At 44.9% G+C, this 23,587-nt stretch overlaps 1 long non-coding RNA gene across 1 annotated transcript; it reads right to left on the bottom strand.

Annotated features, from left to right (window-relative positions):
* Positions 1–19,312: 19,312 nt before the first annotated feature.
* Positions 19,313–21,926, bottom strand: LOC143822059 (uncharacterized). The gene is made up of 3 exons (XR_013226030.1): positions 21,858–21,926; positions 21,729–21,774; positions 19,313–19,923 (listed from the first exon to the last, which is right to left on the bottom strand). It is a non-coding gene; the product is annotated as an uncharacterized LOC143822059 (long non-coding RNA).
* Between the last annotated feature and the right edge of the window lie 1,661 nt (positions 21,927–23,587).

Raw genomic sequence — 23,587 nt, 5'->3', positions numbered from 1 at the left:
AAAATAAATAGGTAGAAACCCTAACTTCATCCAAGTTCCAATGCAGCATGGAAACTTGCCATTTTCCCAGCAGATCTTGCCCACGAATATATAATATCCTCGAAAGGAGACCATCCATCAGGGGAGCACACGAGAAACGAAAGCAGAGTCGAGAGTCTCTCTTGTCATTAAAAAACTGGATTGTGCCGATCTCTGTCTTCTCACAATTAGCCGCACGAAGGGGGTTTATGGCTCACAAGGGTATAATACTTGCAGTAGTACAAGTTCAGACAAATAGTCCTTGCACTTCGGTTGGGGATATTTATGTATTTATTATATTTTTATCCCGCTGGTTCGCCAAGTAGCAGCTCCCAAAGTGGCTCACAAGGTAACCCAAAGCAATCAAAATGTTTCTTGGGGAGGGGATTCATTGCCAATTGCTTCCTACCTTCTGTCTGATGAGATTTAGAAATTGAGCAGATGGGGGGTTCTCAGCTGGAACTGAGCCCAATGGAGTTGGGAAGGATCAAAGCTAGAATGTGAACGTCTATTTCCTTCCATCTCATGCTATTTACTCATACATCAGACATGATTTTTTTTTTTAACCTATCAAAACTCAATCTCAGTCGGGGCATTGCAGTGTGAACTTTTTGCAAGCAGCCCTCTCAGGCATCATACTTTCTGGATCATCTGGATCCTAAGCATGCTTTGTTTACTTCCCGGTATGCGGGCGCAATGTTGCCGCTTATAAGCATTTCCCATATGCTCCCTGAACATAAATGCATAGGTAATCTGCTCATTAAGAGCCGACTAGGTGTGACTCTAAAGGCCTGTTCTAGTTTAGCAACTGAATATGTATTTGGGACACACGTTGCATGAAGAAGCAGGATCCTATGGAGGATTCTCCGCAGTGTGTTCTTCCACTTCTGAGTGGAGGAATAGCCTGCATTTGTCTACACTAAAACAGAAGGGAAGACAAAAAGAGGGCTTGCTTTATATCCACTTCTACTCCCCCGTGACCTTTCTAAAAATCCAGTGCTGTCATTATCAGTTCAGGAAATGGCAGGAACACTCCCCTCGACTTAGAGCCGGCTGCTAATTGCAAGCTTTCTCGGCGAGAATTTGGAATGAAATTTTCATAGAGCTCTTGCCCAGGTCATAATGGTTGAGACCTAGAAATAGCATCAGAGGACGCTGGCCTCCCTGCTTAAAAATCCACCTATCGCAGACTCCATTTCTGCACTCATCATTTACTCTTGACTTTCACGGTGTTGGATATGGCTTGGGTTACTTCGGTGAACAGCCCGGCACCGAAACATTTTCTTCTGTTTTTCCCTCTTTGTTTCCAGAGTATAATCTCAGGTGCAGCAGCCCAAAGAAAAGAACCAGGGTGTTTTGTGCAGAGGGGAGGGCGCTGGAACTAGCTTGCCATTCTGTGCATGCTAGACCAGGGGTAGTCAACCTGTGGTCCTCCAGATGTCCATGGACTACAATTCCCATGAGCCCCTGCCAGCAGGGGTTCATGGGAATTGTAGTCCATGGACATCTGGAGGACCACAGGTTGACTATCCCTGTGCTAGACAATTCGATTTCAATGCACTTTCGAAGTAGATTTTCCAGTTCTGCACAGGAAAATCCAGCTGCAAAAGCACACTGAAAGTGCATTATCCAGTGTGTGTGGAATGGGCTCTGGATGGCCCAATTAGCAATGGGCATGTTTATATTAACGTGAAGGTGTTTCCTCAACTTGCTGTACTGACTGTCAGGTGTCAGTTCTTGCCAACCAACACCCACCTCCCCCATCATGTACAAAGTTGCAGTGCAGTTAATGCCTTGGGATCCTCCCTCCGGCCCTGCCCCCCATAGTATGCAGTCTATGAGAGCCAGTTTGGTGTCGTGGTTAGGAGTGCGGACTTCTAATCTAGCATGCCGGGTTCAATTCTGCGCTCCCCAACATGCAGCCAGCTGGGTGACCTTGGGCTCGTCACGGCACTGATAAAACTGTTCTAACCGAGTAGGAATATCAGGGCTCTCTCAGCCTCACCCACCTCACAGGGTGTCTGTTGTGGGGAGAGGAATGGGAAGGCGACTGTAAGCCACTTTGAGCCTCCTTCGGGTAGGGAAAAGCAGCATATAAGAACCAACTCTTCTTCTTCTTCTTCTTCTTCTTCTTCTTCTTCTTCTTCTTCTTCTTCTTCTTCTTCTTCTTCTTCTATCGCAGACTAACTTATCCTCCCCCTTCCCCCAGCCCCCAATAAGGCAGCAAAAGCCTGACTTTCCTGGGTTGTTTTGCTTTAAAACAACCAAAATATGGGAAAGCTCCAAGAACTTTATCCCCCACCCCATCCCATTTAGTATAGTTAGTGACGCCCTGTGAGGAGGAGCAAATTCATTGGTTGTTTTGTTGATTTTTAAATTTTATACTAGCAGTAAAGCCCGTTGCGTCCAGGAATGCTACAGGCACTAGAGATGGGTTTGGATTGTATGTTATGTCATGTTGTAAAGCAACTGTTATGTGTATTGTTTGTGGACATGTTAGCAGGATGGTAATCCTCCCAGGGCAAGAGATGTGGACTCCCTTCCAAGCTGTGAGTATGGTGTTTGTTGAGAGGTACAGAGAGGGTGTCCAGCACAGGGGTCTTTTATGCTGTATGTCATGGTTGTGAAGGCTGTAATTGTGAGTATGTGGGGTTGGATAGCTCTTGTATAGTAGAATGTTATGTTGTGGTTTGGGGTGTTACTTTTAAAAACAGAAATGCAGACATGAGTGGAAGTATCTGTGCATGCCTGTGGGTTGTGTACACTGTGGGGTGGTTGTCTTTTTCTGTGTTATAGGGCTTAGGATTGGTCTCATCTTAAAAGGCTGCCTTGCATATAGGTGTATTATGTTTTTTCCCCATTCCCACCCCCACCCCCCTGTAGTGTAAGTGGATATTGTCCTGTGACATTCATTGTTGTCATGGTGCATCATGTCTTGAAGCTCCAGTCCTCGAAGAATGCATTGTGTCCATGTTTAGTAAGTGATGTTCTGTATATCAAAGTAATGGGCTGGGATTTGTTTGGTCTGGTCTGTGTATTGCGTTACCTGAAAGGAAAAGTAATTTGAGGTCAAGATTTATGAGTTGTGTTTTGTGATTGCATGTATAAGGTTGGCTGGGAAAAGCAGAAGAGCAGCTAGGGCAGTGGTTCTCAACCTGGGGGTCAGGACCCCTTTGGGGGTTGAACAACCCTTTCACGGGGGTTGCGGCAGGACAAGCAGCTTGGTTGGGGGAATGCCATCTACACAACAGCCTTGTGGGGTAGATCGAGAGAGCGTTTGTCTGCCTGGAGCAGCGGAAAAGAGTGAAATCGGCATGGTGGGACAAGAGGCAGAACTGAACTGAAAAACCCCAGGAAAAAAAAAACAATTTATAACCAATTGTGAACAATGGATCTTCACCCCATTGGTCAGCTTTGGTTTCATTTCTGTGAAAGAACACTTGCATAATGTTATGGTTGGGGGTCAACACAACATGAGGAACTGTATTAAAGGGTCACGGCATTAGGAAGGTTGAGAACCACTGGGCTAGGGTGTCACAACAAATGTTGTGATGACTGAAAGTAAGTGATGTTGGCTGCATTATGTTGTTGAGTGGTGAATGCATGGTCTATCATGTGGTGTGTGCAGTGGTATCTGAGCATTGTCTTTGTGAGTGTCGTTAGGCGACTGCACTGCCATGGTTGTCTTTCATTTCTAGCTGGGGGATACCAATGCTGGTGCCCGTACAGGACTTGGGAACTGCCTGTAGTGGGATTTCATCTGATGAGGACCGAGAAGAGTTCCCCATGAGGAAATGGATGCTGTTTTAACAGTGGACTTTGTGGCCTAGGAGTGCAGTGAGGTGGTTGTGCTTTCTATGCTTGAGGGTAGAATCTTTCTTGGTTTGTGAAGATGGTGCCATATAGAGTGCCATATAGAGGGTGGAGCAGAGTTGTTCTCTCTTGCCCCGGAGGGACAGACCAGAATGAATGGGATGAAATTAATTCAAAAGAAATTCCATCTAAACATCCAGAAGAAGTTCCTGACAGAGTGGTTTCTCAGCGGAACAGGCTTCCTCGGGAGGTGGTAGGTTCTCCATCTTTGGAAATTTTTAAACAGAGGCTAGATAACCATCTGAGGGAGAGGCTGATTCTGTGAAGGCAAAAGGGTGGCAGGTTACAGTAGAGGGATGTGAGTGTCCTCCATAGTGCAGTGGCTAGGTGCCACTGAGGCATCCACGGTCTTTGTGTAAGCAACCATACTGAGTTGTTGTTGTTGGGAGATGGTGTAGGGGAACATGATGTTGCAAGCTGCTTTGTGTCCCCATTGGGGAGAGAAATGAGGTATACATAGCTTGGTTCTGAACAAGCAATAATATCAGGGCTCTCTCAGCCTCACCCACCTCACAGGGTGTCTGTTGTGGAGAAAGGAAAATGAAGGTGATTGTAATCCACTTTGAAACTCCTTCGGTAAGAGCAAAGTGGCATATAAAACCAACTCTTCTACTCCTTCAACTCTTCTTCAGGTAATGCTGCATTTTAAAATTGAAAATGCCAAATACTTTTCCAGAAGTATTTGTAATTTGTATTAACTTAATTTTAATTGTTTTGATCTTTGAGGACTCCCCCCCCCCCGGTAATTGTTTGGTTGGCATTGGTAACTTGGTTTAAGAATGGCTTAGGGATAAAGTCTAATGTTTGCAAGCCACCTTGGAAACAATAGCTGGTTGAGAGTATGAATGTGAACAGGTCCCATACTTATAATAAGGTGACCAGATTTTAACATTGGTAAAGCGGGACACCATTGACCGGGGGGTTCTTGATTAAAAATTTGGTCTATATGAAGCAACAAAAAAAGTATCATAGAATGTATAGAACGCAAAAATAGTATTGCAATATATATTTTTAAATTTCAACATAAGTACAATTTGCCAGGTACCCCCAAATGTCCCTCCAAAAGTGGGACAATCTGGTCACCTTAACTTGTAAATAAGCCTGCAGGTCATTCACCAGCACAGAACTTGCATGAGCCACACCTTGACTGAACTGCCTCCAAAAGAGGCCCGTTACACAGTTGCCATACAAGAGTGGTCCTTCATTACCTTCTGCTCGATCTTACCAGTCCCTACCAGATTCCTTCTCAGGCAAAGGCAGCAGTCTCCAATGCGGTGCCCCGGGAACTCTATGGCACTTGACGACATCTTTCTAGGAACCCACACAGCGTTTTTAGAAAGTTGAATTTTCCCTCTTTTCGTTGGTCATTGGAGATTTGACTTTTTCTTAAATGTTGTTTGGCAGCGGCTACCACCACAGCACAAGGCTGTGTGGCTGAAGGTAAATAGCAGCCGCCATTTTGTTCCTGAAACTGCCTCCCGGGGCAACCATTTCTGGCAGCCATTCTGTGGTTGTGCCCACCATGTTGTCAAAATTCCAAAGGTGTCTGCAGGTTCAAATTGGCTGGGGACCCCTGATCAAAGGCATTTTGAGAAGAGCATCCCCTCCCCTACCAAGAAGGCTGGTGGTATTTATCTGGTAAATTCTGCACATTCTTGGGCTGTAAGTATATTTCACAGGCATGACAAAATGCAAAGCAAATTTGGAATGCTGACCAAACTGTCTCATACAGCTCTAATAAGACAAGTGAAATTCTTCAGAATGGCTCCTTGCATCTTAGTAATTAGGACTACATCTGGATGTAGGGTTGCCAGCTCTGGGTTGGGACATACTTGGAGACTTTGGGGGTGGAGCCAGGAGTGGGCAGGATTTGGATTGGGGATGGAGTATAATGCTATGGAGTCTACCCTTCAAAGCAGCCATTTTCTCCAAGAGAACTGATCTCTGTCGCCTGGACAGAGCTGTCAAACTGGAGGATCCCCAGGTCCCACTTTCCTAACTGAATGTTTGAATTTTGGAAGGCAGGAATTACAATTTGAAGGCTAGCTAGGAATTGTGAGAGAATAAATGTCTGGGAAATTTTCTCCTCCCTCAATTGTCCACCACTAGGACAGTATAAATGCTTAGTGGCATGAGCAACACAATTTCCTCTCTCCTTTAGGTTTTTCTCCTCTCTACCCTCAACTGATGCTCATCTGCCTTCAGAATTACATGCCTCCTAGAACATGTTCAGTCCTCATTAGAAATTTTTTTCTGCCTGGGGGATATCTTTTTTTTTTTTACTCACAAAATTTGTTTTTCCTCCTCTCCCACATGTGCAGGGACCCTGAAGTTATCTGTGAGTGGTCATCATTTGACCATCACGTTGGCTATTAGATGGAATGAGGTCCCACACCTACATAGCTTGCTCTGCCTAGATTGCTAGCTGAGCCAATTGTAAAGTTCATGAGCTGCTATTCAGTTTTATTAAGTTTGACCTAGATATGACTGATTCACCTATTAGCAGAAAAGTCCTGCTGTTTTAATATTATTTCCCTCCACTCCTGCCATCCCAAATAGTCTTATAATTTTTTTAAAAAAAGAACAACAGCCCTGTTCCCTTCGCCAAGAACGTGTCTGTCAGATACAAGCCTAGAGCAAATTTTTACATCCATGTTGTAAAAATCCCTCGAATTAGAGATTTATAATTGAGATTCTGGCTGGAATGGAGAGAACAGAGATGCTCTAATTAAATTCTGTGTGGTGGATATAATTAACCCATTTATTCATTTATTACCCTCCGTACAGATAATGCAGGCAGCATTAATATTGCTCGTTTATTAAAATCCTGTTGTTGCTTTATTTGGCATGGACCGTACATGAAGGGCTGGGTCCCTTGGGTGGTCTTTGGAGGCAAATGCAGGATGCTGATACAACAAAGGCCTCTTCTCTCATTTTCTTGATGCTAACTTATTGTTTGGAAATCAATCAGGGCAAATGATGAGCTAGCGACAGGGCCCAGGAACCTCAAAAAGTCATGATTTGTTTCCCTCATCTTCTGCAAACTTACTGGCAGCCCTAAACAAACTAACCCCTCCCCCAGACCTGTTAAATGTGTGGCTGGTTTTATTACTGTTTTTTGTTCTCACTCTTTTAAAATTTAACTGCTTTTGCTGATTTGCGAGGGGTTTTATGGTCCTGCTGGTAAATAGGGATTTACAAAGGATTTTTTAAAAATTATAATAAGTATCCTCCATCCTCAATGTTGTGGTACAAGCCACCTTGAGGGCCGTTTTGAATAGGAAGGATATACATCTCCCAAATAAATAAATAAATGAACCTTCTAAAAGAAAATGTCATGATCCTATGCTCTATCAATAGGGCAGAATAATAGGGCCATTCACAGAGAAGTAATGAGGTGTCTACATGATTGGGAGATGTTTCTGAAATGCAACAAATTACTTTGTAAATTAAAGAAAAACAGCTCTGAAGGGGCCTAATGACAACTGAGCATGCTTATTGATTACTCTCTAGGCAACACAAAATGTCGAGTGCAGTTGACTATCAAGGATAGAAAAGGGAAACTAAAGGATGGGTAGAGGAATTAGCCAACTCAGGCTGTTATAGCATCCTGAAGGGGGGAAATTTGGGGCTGTTCCGCATTCGTCCAAAATAGCACAATGGTTACTAATTGAAATCGCTACAGTTTTGCCATTATGCACAACGTCTTTGACAATCTGCAACACTCCTGAAACCGATCCGCAAAAAGCGCTTCGTTGTAGCGCTTTCAGGGAAATCCCAAAAAGTGGATTCACCCTCCGGAAAGCGCTATACTCCTGCAACCAATCTGCAACACCAGCGGGAAAGTTCTGTGCGTTACCATTGTTGCGGTTTCTGCAAAGACTGAATCTGATTTTATTGCTGATAAAATACACCGCCCTGCACCAGGGAGAGCGGTCTAAAAATCTAATAAATATAAACACAAAACATAAAATACTTGGTTTAGAAAAACAGTTGAACTTCCAGTGAATTGTAGAGAGTCATATATCGAACAGCAAGAAACCAATGAGGAAATAATATAGCACCATCTACTGGCTGGAGGTGTAACATACCAAATTATTACTGCATTCTTTAGTTCACGCTTTCTGAACAGAAGCTGGTTCTACCAGGATCCCTATTCTAAACGTGGGTTTTCAGTGCCACAACACATATGAGAGTGCATGAAAATATGTGCAGATCAGCTTTCCCCCAATACAATGTAGCCTTTCCTCTCCCCATATAACCAGAACTGTTCTTTGTCCATCAGGGAACAGGAAGCTGGACTGTGCACCTATAGAAGAGAATAAGGATTCTGGCAGCCATATTTTAATTCCACCCCTACCAGTTTTTGACAAAGCTCCAAGAAAGAAAACTCTATAACATTCCTAGGCAAGTAGTTCTATTACTGTGCTATGAAGTTTTTATTTCTCTAAAATTTAACTTCACCCCATTCCTTGTATTAAAATATATTTTGACTCGTCCTATCAGACTTATCTTTGGTGTATATTACTCCTCTCGATCTTTCAGTGATGTCAGAATTACTACAAATAGGTAATTGCTCAATTAATCGCCCTCTCCCTCTTGATCAATTGGCTCATGTTGTGCATTCCTGTTCTAGCTTATCCACTGGATGGGTAGGTAGTAGGTAGGTGGGTGGAAGGATGGATGGATGGGTGGGCGGATGAATGCGTGGATGGAATCCTTGCAGAAGTCCCTGTTCACAGAGTTTAAATGTGCAAAGAGATTCAAAGCACTTAATGAATAAAATAGTCTTATTGTGAAGAGAGAAACAACTTCGTAAGGAAGGTGGAGATATAAAGATTCCTAAATATTTATTTGTTTGTTTATATTTATTTATTTATATACCGCCACTCTCAAAAGTCTTACGGTGGTTTACAAAATCCATAAAACAGTAAAAACCCCTAAAATCACTCATTAAACTATTTAGAACCAAAGCATAATATCAAGATGGTGGACAATAAAATACATTATTTTATTGGAGGTGGTGAGCTCCCCCTCACTGGCAGTCTTCAAGCAAAGGTTGGATGCATACTTTTATTGGATGCTTTAGGATGCTTAGGGCTGATCCTGCGTAGAGCAGGGGGTTGGACTAGATGGCCTGTATGGCCCCTTCCAACTCTATGATTCTATGATTCTATGACATACCCACTCCCCTCTCCGTTCAGCACGGGCCTATCACTCTCTGTCGGGGAGCGAGGAACTTAGTTGATTTCAGCTAGAGATACTCAGCTGACAATGCCAGGTCTCGCTCTGGCCTCAACCAACCTGGAAAAAAATATTTGAAAAACATCAGGACATTCCTATTCTAACTATGCTAAATACACATCTCCTCCAATGCTCCCTGCAGGATATTCTACTCATGTTGTTAAATCACGCTTATACAGACCTTGCGTTTTCCAGCAGTCCTGAAGATAACTCCCTCCCTTCAGCTGGTGATTAGATAATGTTGCCTTTCTTGCTTTAATCCAAGTTACCAAATGATGCACCATCAAGGGCAACAGTAAAGGAAGAAGCAAAAATGGGCTTCCAGAGGTGAGGTGCAATATCAGATCAGATGTGCCCAGGGACAGGAAGGAGCAACCCAGAAGGAAGAGCTTGGAATCTCCTCTATCCCCCAGGCAGAGGGCATTTTCAGAAGGTAGGCAAAAGCAGAGTCCACTGCACACTTCATCTGTAGTGGTGGGTTGCATGCTGAAGGAAGGAGGGGGACACTCAGTCCTTCCACAGGGGCTCAGTGCCACTAATACCACTTGACAAGGGAAAGGGCTACAGTCACCAGCGCCACACAGTGGCAGACTTTCCTAAGACCCCAAAGCATTATTGTCGTCTAACATCTCCTTCACCTCCAGCTGGCAAAACATTTGCATAGTAAACCTGGTTACTTAAACACCACCATCTTTAGTTCTTGATTGTTCCACACAACATTACTTTCCTTTCCTGCTTTGTATAAGCTAACTAGCAAGAAAGCCCATTGCAACCAGGAATGCAATGGGCGCTAGGACCCAGGGAACACCGGCAGGCGCAGATCTCTCTCTCTCTCCCCATCACAGCAGGAGCCATAGCAGGTAATCAGGGCTGGTTTGTGGTTTGGCAGGGCTCTCTGTGTCTCTGTGTCTCTATGTCTCTCTCTCACACGCTGGCTCCTGCAGCATCTGAGAGCAAAGCGGCTAGCATCCAGGGAGGGAGTTGTAGGTACAGGGCCAATCAGGGTGCGGCCAGCTTTGCCCTGGCCACGCCCTAATTGGTCCTATTCCAACTCGGACAACCAGGACTCTTTCCACGCCCAGGGCTATTTCACAAATATTAAGAGGAACAATGGATAAGGATATCTGACCCATAAGCCCGCATTGCACTGCCAGAAATAGTCCCTCCCCCCTTGTACACCAACTTTTCCATTCTGCTATCTCAGTCCAGGCATCCTATAAAGCATCAAATATCCCCAAGACTGCTTTCTCGGGACATTTTGAATTGTGGTCTTCCACTCTGTCCTGCCTTTTTGTCCAAAAGGATCTGGTGTATGCGCAGCAAAACCCACCGTGGCATCCGCCTATCCATCTACACAGTCTGTCCTGCTGAAAAGATTGAGCGTCGGCAGCTTCCCCAGTCGTTCCTTCCAGCCATCCATCTCAGCTGCCGAGTGGCGATAATAACCATTCCCACCTCTTCCAACTCCCTCTTTCCCCTACTTCTAGGCCCTGAATATTTAATGCCTCAAAGAAGTTTAAGCTTCTAATGCAAATGTTGATTAATAACAAAGCAATTCAGGACTTATACGTGCTGCAAGTCCCCTTTATCTCAGGAAGGAGAGGAGTCCTTGGCAGAAATGTGCTCTTATCTTTCCAGCTAAAGGCCTTCGAAGGGCAGGCTTTGAGAAACTGGCTAGCTGGATCCAATTTTGTTGTTTTTGTGGACGGTAAGGGCAGTGCACTATGTTTCATGGGAAGGGGAAGGAATGGTCGAGGGCACATGAAACTAACATAACACCCACCCCAAAGGCTGGCCTCAGCGCTGGAGGAGTGAGCTGGAAGATTGGCTCCTTGCAACCCCCCTGCATTGCCCACCCGCATTCCAGTCAGCAACATGAGGATGATGTAGGGGAGGGGGAGAGAACGACAACATTGTAGATCAGTGCTTCTCAACCTAGGGGTCGCAACAGCAGCCAGCGGCAGCAAGGGTGGCAGCAGGTGGCAGGCGGCAGGCAGCAGGTGATGGTGACTGGCGGCAGTGGCAGGTGGTGGAGGCAGGCAGTGGTGGCAGGCGGTGGCAGACAGCAGCGGGCAGTGGCGGTGGTGGGCGCCATTGGGCGGAGGTGGGCGCCAATGGGCGGAGGCAGCAGAGCCGTTGCAATGGCAGCTTCCATGCTTCCCCACACATTGTGTACCTATGCGAACACGCGCAAATGCACGCATGCGCATGCTGCCCGTGCGCATGCGCACGCTGCCACCGCTGACCCTGCCACCACAGCTGGGGTCATGGTGTCAGAGCGGTTGACAACCGCTGTTATAGATGTTTTGAGATTGCTTTCGGGCAGCAGCTCAGAAGTGGTGTTGTTACACACACACACACACACATGATGTTGTTGGAATAGCCAAGTTCTAAGGTGCATAAATGCAGAAAGATGACTGGAGATAATCCTGCAAGGGTAGTAAAGGGGACAAGTAGCTAGACTGGCAAGGTTAGGGACCTCCCCCTATTTTAAATCATTCCCTTCTTGTCTCTGGTTGGTTGTTTCAGGTGCGTAGCCATGCTGTTCTGAAGCAGCAGAACAAGGCTGAAATCCGGTGGCACCTTTAAGGCCAACAAAGTTTTATTCAAGGTATAATTGTCTGTGTGCGCACACACTTCTTTATTGTTCCTGAAGAAATGTGCATGCACCTGAAAGCTAAAACCTTGAATAAAATTTTGTTGGTCTTAAAATTGCCACTAGATTTTGACTTTGTTGTGTCTCTGATTGGCTTGTTGAGGCTTTCCTGGTTCTTCAGAGGACAGTTGGTCTCTTCCTCCCTCCCAGCTAGTACAGACAGACGGGCTTCTCTTTCCTGTAAAGTATGTGCACATCTGCTTTCTTCTTAAGCAGCATGTGCTTAGCTTTTCCGCATTTTTAGATGCTGCCAGCAAAACTGACCAAATCTCTGCCCAGGGGAGGATGGTGGCATCACTTCTGGGTGTTTGCCCAGAAAAGAAGTCAAAACATCAGCAATGCTTTCTCCTCCCAAGCCCCAACTCCAAAGAGCTCCTGGGGAATGTTGATGCAAGCTTTATCCTCTTATCTAAAGCCAAACAGCATGAGGGGAAGGCACAGTGGGGCAATACAAGTTTTGCATGTGGAAGACCTCTGTTCGTAGAAGCCCTTGTTGGAATCTTTCGTTCCATGCTTCTCGGGTAACAGGTGCTGGGGAAGACCCTTGTTTGCTAGAGGCCCTGGGAAGCTGAGCATGACTGAGGGACCCAGTGCCTAACTTGGTAAAACAGAGCTTTCAGTGTCATTGGGGAGAACCCATAGATCAGTGGGGCAGCACATGCCATGCATCTGGAAGGTCCTGAGTTCGATCCCCAACATCTCCAAAGATCTTTGGTCTTAGGGAAGACCGTGCTCAGTTGCAGAGACCAGAAAATTACAGTCAGATCAAGCAGCATTGTAGTCAAAGGGACTAATGGTCTAACTCCATTTAAGTCAGCGTTGTCCATTCATAGCAACAATCCATCACTGTTTGAGCCAGGAACGACCAACTTCTGTATTGTCATTGACCATTCCATACTTCAGACACCAGTTTGAATCCAGCATGGAATTTCTTCTTGTGCTACAGCTCTTGAGCAAGCAGAAATGCAAGGAATATGCCACAGTAGTTGCTTAAACTAAAACTCCATGGATCCCCACTTCCATTTCTTCTTCAGGACATTGTGCAACCAGTTTTTGGGCCCTGGAATAAATAGGGAAGAAAGTGCAAGGTATTTCACAAGCTTGCAAGCAGAACTGTGCTATGTTTGCTTTGGTTTCCTCTAGTGCCTAAGTGGATCCATGCCATTGGTTCTGGGGCTAAGAGGCTAGGAGATCCACTCCATAATAAAACTGATGTGATCTTGCATCAAACACTTTACAATCACAGGTCAAGCCATGGCATCACATACAAGTATTATATTTACATATTACATGATATATATATTGGATTATGCAAGATCTGCAGTGTACATAATTGGGCAGAATATGAAGGGTGTCTGGCAGAGGGCATCAGAAGAAATATCCATTTAGATTAGATGGGCTAGGATCTTCCTGTTGGTTTTCAGATTATCTCCTCCAGTGGCCTGATTGACTCAACAGGAGACTTCCTGCTTGTCGAGCACATTTCCCCCTGCTTGCCTCCAGAACAGCAGGTGAACAGAAGAATGACTGAAGACTCCAGCCAGCTACATAGTCGTCTCTTCTCTCCTCTTTCTATGCATAGTTGTTTCTCTTCTGAATACAAAAATTATTTTATTCTTTAAGCAACCTTGTGCTTCGCTTCTCAGTTTGTTCAAATTCTGCCAACAATGCAAATATGTACATTTATGCACACAATGCAAATGAGAGATGTACTATCGCATGGTAAAATTTACTTCACTGCAGAAACTCCAGGATGCAGTTAAAACTATACAGGGGTGACTCAATATACCCCAGGTAGACACCCTGCTATAAGCACATATACAAATAACACTGAATTAGGAATAACTCTAAACATTTCTCAACTCCTGTTACCCTTTGCGTGACCTGATTAGTAATTGGATGGGAGACCACGAAGAAAGTCCAGCATTGTTACATGGAGGCAGGCAATGGCAAAGGTGTCTTACCTGGAAAACCCTATGAGGTCACGAAAGGTCAGCTGTGACCTGAGGGTACATTCCACCACCATCACCACATGGACCTTTGTTCTTAATTTCCATGAACTTTTGGGATGCAGTAGCTGTGTTGGCCACCTCATGAGAAGGAAGGATTCCCTGGAGAAGAGCCTAATGCTGGGAGCGATGGACCGCAAAAGAAGAAGGGGATGCCAGAGAATGAGGTGGCTGGATGGAGTCACTGAAGCAGTAGGTGCAAACTTAAATGGACTCCGGGGAATGGTAGAGGACAGGAAGGCCTGGAGGATTATTGTCCATGGGGTTGCGATGGGTCAGACACAACTTCGCACCTAACAACAACAAGCTGTGTTGAACTGGGTGGTAGACAATGCAATGATTACAGCACTGAACTGGGACTAAGGATGAGATTCAGATTGTGATCAGCTATGAGTGGAGTGACAGGTTCTCTTTTAATTACTCTAAGGTTCCACAGTCGGGACTGCTTCTATCCATTCATCCTTAATCTTGGTATTTTTATTTCCTTTCTTATGTTTTCCCTGCAGTGTGGAACCCAAGTGATGAATGACCTGATAAGCTTAGCTTGTTATTTCTATAAGACCCTTGTATCTGGTAAACATCATCATGCTGTGTACTTATCCACTTGAATCTGCCTCACAGGGTTGTTAGAGGCAGGATACATCTGGTGAACGGTGAGACAGAAATGCAATGACTGTTTGAGGGGTTGGTACTTACTGACAGGCTACTAGCCGGTCATTCTCCAACCCTTTTCCCTGGTCCTGGGAATAATGGGAAAAGGCCGGTGCATGAAACATGTGTCATGTTTTGGTGAAATCCGCCCAATGGTCTGTCCTTCTGCAGCTGTCATTACCTCTTGCAAAGCCTCCTCTTTCTATTTCCAGCTGCTGCCTACAATTACCTAAGTTGAAAAAATATCTTCAGACCCATCTCATGCACCATAGTGTCATTTTTAGTATTGTGGGCTGAAGTAGGATGGTGCAACAGAGAAACCAAACCGTCTCTCCCTGTACACCCCCTGAAGAGCTCTTCACCCTGCAAATTCCAACATGTTGGTTGTCCCCAGCCCCAGAGAAGTGTGCCTGGACTCTACCAGAGCAAGGGTCTTTTTGCCCTGGCTCCAGTCTGGTGGAATGAACTGCCCGTCAGAGATCCAGGCCCTTATGGAGCTCCCAAATTTCCAAAGGACCAGCAAGTTGGTACTGTTCCACTAGGCTTTCGGTTGAGGCCAAGGTTGCACCACCTGAAAGGCCCCCCCTGCCTAACCCTCCACCCAGGCTTTTACCTGAGCTATTCCCCTGCCAACAAAGTTGGGCCAATTATTCTATATTGAATGGCTTTCACATCACGTCTGGGAGATAGTTGAACTAACAGGACAACTATACTAGTATTTTAATTGAGTTTTGAGATTTTAAATGTTTTATTATACAAGATTATTCCTCGTAAACTGCCCCAAGACCTTTCGGGACAGGGGCGGCCAAGGAATCCACGGAATAGAATAGAATAGACTGCACTCCGTACGGTTTAATTTGATTGCTGTTTATGCATTCTGCACCTTTCTCTTTCCTTTGATTTTTCTACATGGAATATCAGAGTACACACTTTGCATTCTGTACACTTTCACATTTCATTTGCTAAGTTTAATGCAAAGGCATCTTTAATGCTAAACTGAACTGATGTCCACTCGGAAAGCAGGGTCCTGAAAAAAATAATCAGATGGGAATTTATTGAGAAACCGGAGGAAAGCACTGGTGCAGAAAAGACCTCTGTTACTTGCACACCTACTCCTGCCCCTTTTGTTCATTCTGCAGAGTCTCCAATTTTGCCACTTCCAGTTACATGAGCAAAAAGCAGTGCGGAGCTGCCTGCCAAGTCTGCTTCCCTCTCCTGCTGCCATTTGCTTCAAGGTCCTTGCCCGAATGTGAAGGGCAAGTGCCTTGTGGCTCTTGAGTTTCTAAAACAGATTCCATGAGGCCACACTTGAATTATCCCTAAAGATAAAACTCTCAGCAAGTTATCTGTCTTGTTTGGGAATGTGCTTCATCTTCTGTGGTTGAACCGCTCACATATTTTACAAGATGTTATTTTGCTGATTTGAAAAAGGCTCTGGAAGAATGGAGCACCATCTTGTTGTCTTGTCAGCTTTGTGTATGCATATTTCTTTTCAAAGTTCAATAGTATTTAAAATTTTTAAAAACACAAGAGACCTAATGGGATTAAGCACTTGACTTTGCTGGGTTTTTATTATTATTTTAATGCATTGCATCAACCACCCATTGGTCAAGCATTTCTGAAGCCACTTTTAATTACAACCGCCTAATGGGTTGGCTTAATTTATTAGAAAAGCAACACAAAGGCTGCCTGTGCATTGCAGTAATTCCAGAACCAGAAAGAAAGCGAGTGAACGGCTACTGTGAGACACTGAAGTTTAATTTCAGTCGAATTGGAATGCATTGTTATGACTCAAAGCAATGTTCAACAGAAGTGGAGATGATGTACAAGCGGTGGAGGAGTTCTTCTCCCGGTCTTTCATCTCTGAATGCCAGGATGAGCCAAATGCAGACAACATTTGCAAAGCTTCACAACAAACAGAAACCAGGCATAGCAAACAGTAGCGGTCAGTTTACAAACACCATGAAACTCATTAGCCAGATGGGCAGCGAGTCTAGAATTTGTTTTTGCATCACATCAGCCACAAACCCTCCTACGTAGCACAGTTGAATAGAGGGATGTGCTGGAAAGGCCTGTATTCTCATACCGAGGCCTGAACCCAACAGGACGCACTGCAGAAGCCATTCCCCTGATGGCTGTATTTAAGTCTCTCTGTATCTGTTCTGCACGTTTCAAAAGCCAAGATTGTATTTGCTTGTTGGGTTCAAGATTTATCTATTTATTCAATTTATTTAGGGATTTCTATCGTGCACCTTCACACTAAAGGCCCCAAGGCAGGTCACAACAATACGGAATAAAATAATCTAAAATACACATAAAATATTTGAAACATAACCCCCACCCTCCCTCCAGGTTTGATTACCCGCTTCTCCACATGCAGCCAGCTGGGTGACCTTGGGCCAGCCACAGTCGTGATAGTGCTGTTCTGACTGAGCAGTCCTGTCAGAAGATCCCACAGCCCCACCTGCCTCACCCGGTGCCTTTTCTGGGGAGAGGAAGGGAAGGTGATTACAAGCCGCTTTGAGACTTCTTCTAGCAGTGAAAAGTGAGGTATAAAAAGCATCTCTTCTTCTCCTCCTCCCCCTCCCTCACCCTGGCAGGACAGCTCCTGAAGGAAACTATACATCAGGGGTAGTCAAACTGCGGCCCTCCAGATGTCCATGAACTACAATTCCCAAAAGCCCCTGCCAGCATTCGCTGGCAGGGGCTTCTGGGAATTGTAGTTCATGGACATCTGGAGGGCCGCAGTTTGACTACCCCTGCTATACATCAAGGCCCTGGGTGAAGAGGTGTGTTTTCACCAGGCACCAAAAACCATATAGTGTAGACCCCTGGAAAATCACCAGAGGAAGGTTGTTCCAAAGCCTGGGGGCCACAACAGAGAAGTCCCTCCTGCATGCCCCTGTCTCTTGTGCCTTTGAAAGTGGCAGAACTACAAGAAGTCTTTTTCCTTGAGATCTCAGTGCTCGGGCAGGTTTGCACGGGAAAAAGTGCTCCTTTAGCTAACCAGGGCCCAAACCAAAATGCAGCAGATAAGCCCTAGTTTTAGAGAGCAGCCATGTCAGTCTGCAGTAGAACAGCTAAATTCAAGTACGGTTGGACCTCGGAGACCAAAAAGACTTGGCGAGGGGGGAAATAAGCTTTCAAGAGCTTTCATTGAAAGGAGTTTTGACTCTCAAAAGATTGAATGCTAAGGATGCTGTTGATTTCTAAGGTGCTGCTGGATTTGAATCTAACCCATCACAAGCAGTTAGCAGTACTATACCTCTGCCATGGCAACATGTGAAATAAGTCATGTACATGGACTGGCAATCAAATCCATGGGCGCTAGAATCAAAATGTCTCTCCATCCTTCCACTCAGGAGACGGCGGAAGAGATCGAAACCTTGAGAAATGACAACCCTAACGATATATTGCAAAGAACGTTCCACAAAAGCTCTCCCCAAAGGTTTTCTAAAACTCAGAAACGTCTCTGGCAGCCAGAATTACTTTATACTGAGTGAACTGACTCTCTGTTGCTAGGGCACGCAGGAGGTATGTCTATCCAACTTTCTCAGTTCACATTCTTCTCTCCGTTCCAGACAGAGGATGTTACTCCGTGGTACAAAGACATGGAGAAAGTCCCAGTTTCAACTTTAGATTTCTTGGGGCAAAAGATCAGAGATGTCAAAAAGCCATTACCAGTTGGAGGAAACCACACAGAGCTCAGCATAATGCAGTGTCATATTAAGTTTTAGAGTTGAAAGAGGCCATCTAGTCCAATTCTCACCTCAGTACAGAAAATCCCAAGCTAGAGAATTCCCAAGAGGGCTTTCCAGGTCTTCATCCCTGCCCCCCCCCCTTACTATTTTGTCTTTGCTGCCCTCCTCTGTAGCTAATCCCATTGGTCTACAAACAGGCCCAGCTGTCGAGCTCCAGCTAGAACAGACTTGAGTGGAACTATTGCTTCTCATGATTCAAGATATTATTGCTCCTATGACTGCAGCCTACCATTGCACTGGCCTCTTTTGCCATTGTCTTACATTGCTGGCTCATGCTCGGCTTGTGCTCGACAGCAAATCTGAAGATCCTTTTCATTAATTTTACTGTATCTTTGCTTTACATCTGTATCTTTGCTCATGACTCTTTTGGCCTCGAACTTTTGTGTTGGTTGAATGAAGTCCTGTTAATTTCATTCCAGCTGAGCAACCTATCCAGGCCACTGGGAATTTTCTTTTTGTCTTCCGGGGTATTAACCGCCCCTCCCAGTTTTGTGTCAACTGTTCCTATGTGAGCCACGGGGGGAGAATGCCTTTCAGCATGCCCAATTTCAAAATGCTGAGCTGCTGTTGTTTATGACTTTTAAACAATGTGTTTATACGCTCTCCCTAGGGGACAATCTGTAGCATCCCGGAGCCCTATAAAACCACATGCCGGCTCAGAGCATAAACGAGAGGAAAGTATCCTGCCTATTGAATCGTAAATGTAACTTCCGGCATTGCTTGAGGAGCCTTTCTCCCCCCCCCCCGCCCGCCCCCCAACACACTTCGAGAACCTTTTCGCTGAATTGCTGACCTAAGCTTCTCTTGACTTTAAAGCCTGTGAAATCTGACGGCACCACAGGTTGTATTGGTGTAGCGCTAGACTACTGCAGGATAATATATAGGCAGAGCACAGAGTTTCATACACCACAGTTTAAGAGTCAAAATTAATTCCGTGGTATTTTCTTTGGAGTATGAAAACCTCTCTCTGTTCTTCTGTAGCAGAGTTATTGATGCCGGTGTGGATCTTGAAAGGTGAAATATAAGCCTCAGATTACATCACAGCAGAGCAATGTGGCTCATTCCCTCCCCCCCCCCCTTTTCCTTCTGTAAACTCGGCCCTGGAATTTGTCAGCTCCATTACAGGTGGTATAAATCGTTCCATACATTGCAAATTCGTATATAGTGCATCTTAATGATCGGTGCTGTATATACCTATCGTTGGTAATCAGGCCAATTGAAAACCACTTCAGAAAGCAAATTCTGAGCTGCTATTGATATTTTTGCAATCATTCCCTCATCCGCTGCAACGCCTGATGAAAGATACATTAGCCAGGGGCTGTCCAAAACCGTAGCTTAGAAGATTATACGTCAAAGCAAAGGCTCCTCCTGCATCCACTTAGACCAAAGTGGCTATTTTCTCCTCCTCCTTTTAAACTCGGAGTGTATTGACACTTTAAGCATTTTTCCCAGTTAAGACGTCTGCATGCAGATGCCCGCAGAGGCAGTAACCCCAGGCAAGCTGCAGTTGCAAAGGAGGAACGTCTCCCGGAGCAGAGCAACCGATGGCATTTGAAACTAACATCCTTGCACTTTCATTTAACGAACATCAGCGGAAGAAGGGGAAGAGCGGTATGCAAAAGGTTCTGAATTTTTCATCCTCGTGAGCGTCCCTGGATCAAGAAACCAGGGCTGGGAAAGGTCAAGCAAAATGATCAAGGGATTGGAGCACCTGGACAAAGAAAAGCAAATTCATTCAGAGCTCTTTTTAAATTAAAAAAAAATCAAGGGGGAGGGGGGAAGATTGTTATGGAAAGACATGACAGTGGCTTATCAAGTTATGGATAGTATGGAGAAATTGGCCAGAGGGTACTTTGTCTTCGTCTCCCATAATACCCAAACCAGGGGCACGAAAATTTATGGACAGTAAAGAGAATTCACAGTGCTATCTCAAACAGTTATCCCCCAGATTCGCATCTAAGTGGGAGATCTAGCCTAGTGTCGTGGTTAAGAGCAGCAGCCTCTAATCTGGAGATCTGGGTTTGATTCCCCACTCCTCCTCCACAGGCAGCCAGCTGGGTGACCTTGAGCCAGTCACAGTTCTCTCAGAGCTCTCTCGACCTCACCTACTTCACAGGGTGTCTGTTGCAGGAAGTGGAAGGGTAGGCGATTGTAAGCCGTTTTGCAACTCCTTTGGGTAGTAATAAGTAGGGTACAAAAAAACAATTCTTCTTTTTCTACATCTAATAAAGTCCAAGGCACTGTTACTATCATCGGATATTGTGATCATCAACAGTTTAGACAGCTTTGAAAATGGATTCGAAAAATTCATGAAAGATAAGTCTCTCAAGGGCCGATTTCACACCAGAGGCGACACGCCTGACTGTCACCAGTGCGTTGCTACGGCACTGCATGCTCTGCAGCATGTCCTGCTGAAATGTGTTCCCCTGGGAAACACCGTGGCAGTAGCAATGTTCTGCTGCACACTGTGTTTTGGCAGGGGGGTGTTTAAGTTTCCTGGAAGCTGGGATTGCATTCCACGCATTTCAGCCTTCCTGCAAAATAAAACAAACCTGCCCTGTTCTGCCCTGTGGTGCCATGAAGAGCCACGAAGCTATTCAGGGCAGTTTTTGTCCCCTGCAGGCCTCCATAGGGTGGGGAGGAGCCAGGTCCTTCTTCCCTTCCAGATGGGTTTGCCGTGGGACAAAGCGAGAGGCTTATGGGGCCAAATCTGCACCAGGCCTGGGAGGGTGGTGGCCTGGCGTCTGCATCATATGAACACAGGGATTAGCCCCAGGATCATATGTATGTTGTCCCAGCATTTTCCGCCCATGTGGAATTGGCCAAGGTCTATTAGCATTGAAAACCAAATGAAACCTACATGTCCAGAGCCACCAGGTTGCTCTGAAGGGAAGACTGTTGCCTGTATGTCCATTTGATCAGGAGCCCAACTGGAATGGATGCAGGAGCTGAGAGAGCCCTGAGATTACTGAAGAAGAAGAGTTGGTTCTTATATGCCACTTTTCTCTACCCAAAGGAGTCTCAAAGTGGCTTACAGTCGCCTTCCCTTTCCTCTCCCCACAACGGACACCCTGTGAAGGAGGTGAGGCTGAGAATGCTTTGATATTACTATTTGGTCAGAACAGTTTTATCAGTGCTGTGGTGAGCCCAAGGTCACCCAGCTGGTTGTACATGGGGGAGCAGGGAATCCAACCCGGATCGCCAGATTAGATGTCTGCACTCCTAACCACTACACCAAGCTAGGTCTCAAAGCTTGCCTCCAGCGCGCCCAGCTTTCTGTACTTGCTGGGGTTGGGGAGGTGAGGGGGCTGCCTGGCATGCCAGAGCCAAGCCTTCAGAGGCTTGTGTCCAGCATGCCCAGCCTTCTGTGCACTGGGGCAGTCTTCACCTCATGGAGCCAGCCTCTCCACCTGCACTCCACCTCCCCCCCCAACCACCCACTACCCCGCTAGCACCCGCTGCATTGATAGCTGCAGTGGGCTTTTTGACTAGTATATAAATAGAGCTATACTCTACCTCTCACTTGTACGTATAATGGTAATCCAAATAGATAATTCAACACCTGAAAAGGATATGATCCTAAAATCATTAAATGTTCTATCTCATAATGTAATAGAATGCTCCTTGATCTTGTACATATCTTACCTCTATTAAATCGTTTAAAGTATACACCGGCCTTTGGCTCAGCGCTGTAGGGATGCTAGTAATCCAGCTGCTCCCAACCACACCCTATCACCCTAGTTGATTTATACATTCATTGTTAACACCTGTCTGCGTGTGCCAGCAACCACTTACAGTTCCTGTTAAAGATACAGTGAATGATAGGCACCTACAGGTCCCCATAAGGTTACAATTGCTGTCCAACAGGTATAGTTCACATTTCAGTTTATAAGAAACAAGAAAAATCTTAGCTTGTGTTCAAATCTCTAGGGCTCATAGACACCAATGAATAAATGTGAAAACATTCTCTTTGTCTGAGCAGTCTATTAAAGTCCATTCTTTGGTGAGGCTGTTGTTGTAACTCTTCGATGCTAAAAAATTGAAGTTGATCCCATGTGTGTCCTGCTTCAATGAAATGACTGATAAGATGAGCATCTGGGACATGATGTTTGAGGCGGGACATGTGCTCCTTGATTCTGGTTCCTGACTGGAGCAGGGGTAGTCAAACTGCGGCCCTCCAGATGTCCATGGACTACAATTCCCAGGAGCCCCTGCCAGCATTCGCTGGCAGGGGCTCCTGGGAATTATAGTCCATGGACATCTGGAGGGCCGCAGTTTGACTACCCCTGGACTGGAGGCTGTTAATTCCAATGGATAACTTGTCACATGCACCTTTAATACATTAGATCACATTTTTACAGTCAGGGACAGATTATATAGCTGTTAATCTTGACATGAAATCCATTGTTAGATTCTGTAATTTCTTTGATAGGTAATAAGTATTTACAAACAGCAAAAGCACCGCACCTATAATTCCCTTTCGGGAGGCTACTTAAAGGAGCCGTAGTAAGCAATCTCTTTTTGGAAACAAGCTCACCCAAATTCTTATTCCTTCTCCATGCTAACAGTTGTCCCTGTTCACATCTTGGTAGATCTTTAATTAAATTCAAGTGTCTACATTTTTTCCCCTGATTTTATGGCCATGACCATGGGAGCAGTGGCATAAAAATTAAATAAATAAATAAATGTTATTAACAATAATAATTTATTCGAATGAACATGTGATTTTGGTTCCCGTTCCTGATATTGTAACAAGGCTTCCCTTGGCATCATATATGCTCTATATTTTGCTTTGGTAATAAGAGGTTTGGGGTAACCCCGGTGCAGAAGTGCTTCACCTAACAAACTACTGGCTGCTAGGTACATTGACTCTTTGGTGTTAATACGTCTGTGCCTTAAAAATTGGCCATAAGGTAAATTATACCATAAATGAGGTGGATGAAAACTCTCAAAATGCAGGAGAGTATTGCTGTCTGTTGGTTTGTGAAAGAATGAGGTGATCAATTTCCCTTCCTCACTTAAAGAAACCATAGTGTCCAAAAATGGCAATTTTAAAGAGTCAAATTTTCCTGTAAACCTAATAGTGGGATGTTGTTGATTACACCACTGCATTAATTGGTTAGCAGTGTGGCCATTCTGATCTATAATGAATGTATCATCTAAGAATCTGGTATTAAAAAATTATATCCATGAAAAAAGGGTTATTATTCTCATTGTACAGCCAGCTACAGTCTGAGAAAGCATGACTTAGTAGATAACAGTTTGGATGTTAAACAGATTTACCCAGAATGTGTTACATTCAGTTCATACAAACTCTTGCTCTGGTAGACCTTGAATTCAGCTTTTTTACAAGTGTCAAATATAATTTTTTCCCT

The sequence above is a fragment of the Paroedura picta genome, chromosome 12 (assembly GCF_049243985.1).
Source record: "Paroedura picta isolate Pp20150507F chromosome 12, Ppicta_v3.0, whole genome shotgun sequence".
In the NCBI taxonomy this organism is placed as follows: domain Eukaryota; kingdom Metazoa; phylum Chordata; class Lepidosauria; order Squamata; family Gekkonidae; genus Paroedura; species Paroedura picta.
This window is presented reverse-complemented; position numbering and strand designations above follow the sequence as displayed.